The following is a 1,068-nucleotide window of genomic DNA, read 5'->3' as shown; positions in this document are numbered from 1 at the left end:
TGAGGCATTTTATCCCTTTACATTGATTTTTATATATGAGGATATTACGCTGTATTAAGAAAAATATTCCGATTCATATATATACTTAACAATATGAAGGGGAGCAACATAAACGCTGACCACTAAGCAGTCAAATTATACAATATACTGTACAGTATCCTAAGAAACAATACAATAAATCAATAAATAAATAAGAATACAGTACCGTATTGAGAATACATTAATGAAATGTACGTAAACATGTACACTTACCGGTTGCGTCAGAGAATTTCCATAATTAATCCATATGAATAAATCACTATCTCACAAGAAAAGAACACGTTTAATATATGAATTATCCGATATGAAAAGAAACTATGATGTTCAATGTACACGAGTTGGCGGCACCTCGAAGTGCCTTTAAATGTCTTTACCAACCTTCTTCAAAAGCCAGTTAATTATCTTGAAAACACAATCACAATCTCCTAAAATTTCCATCGTTCATGAGGTATTCCTCGCTCAATGGTGTGTCCATAAACAGTCTGCGATTTTTCCCGTTAGTTAGTACCGCAAATAATTTCCCATCGATACTGTATGTATTTTTGACACACTTCAGACGAAACGCGTCTTTCAGTATCTGTTGGTTATTCCTCGTAAGATCCTCAAATATGACTTGCCCACTACCCCGAAGTTTCTTCCGTGCACGTATAATGTCATGTTTTTTCCTTCGTGACGTGAATTTCACAATTATGTTCCTGGGCTTCGTTCGGGTGAAATTTCCCAGTCTCGCTGCATGTAGACTTTCTATTTCTTTCTCTAGGCTGCCCACTGTCTTCCGGAGATCTTCATTGTCCGTTTCTAACTCGTAAATTCTTCCTTCTAGACGTTCAGTGATTTCTTTGTTTTCTGCGTGTATGTCCATTTTTAGTTGTTTGATCTGCCTATCAAGGTAGTCTCGTGTAAGCATAGAAGAAAGAAGTTCATCAAGTCTATCTTCTACTGTTCGTCTATCTTTCACTTCGCCACCACATCCACTTTGGCGTTTTTCAGGTTTACTTGTAGAACCTCCCCTCGTCGTCATTCCTCGTC

This window comes from Argopecten irradians, chromosome 1, assembly GCF_041381155.1.
Source record: "Argopecten irradians isolate NY chromosome 1, Ai_NY, whole genome shotgun sequence".
Lineage (NCBI taxonomy): Eukaryota > Metazoa > Mollusca > Bivalvia > Pectinida > Pectinidae > Argopecten > Argopecten irradians.
The sequence above is the reverse complement of the archived record's forward strand: the minus strand, read 5'-3'. Positions refer to the sequence as shown.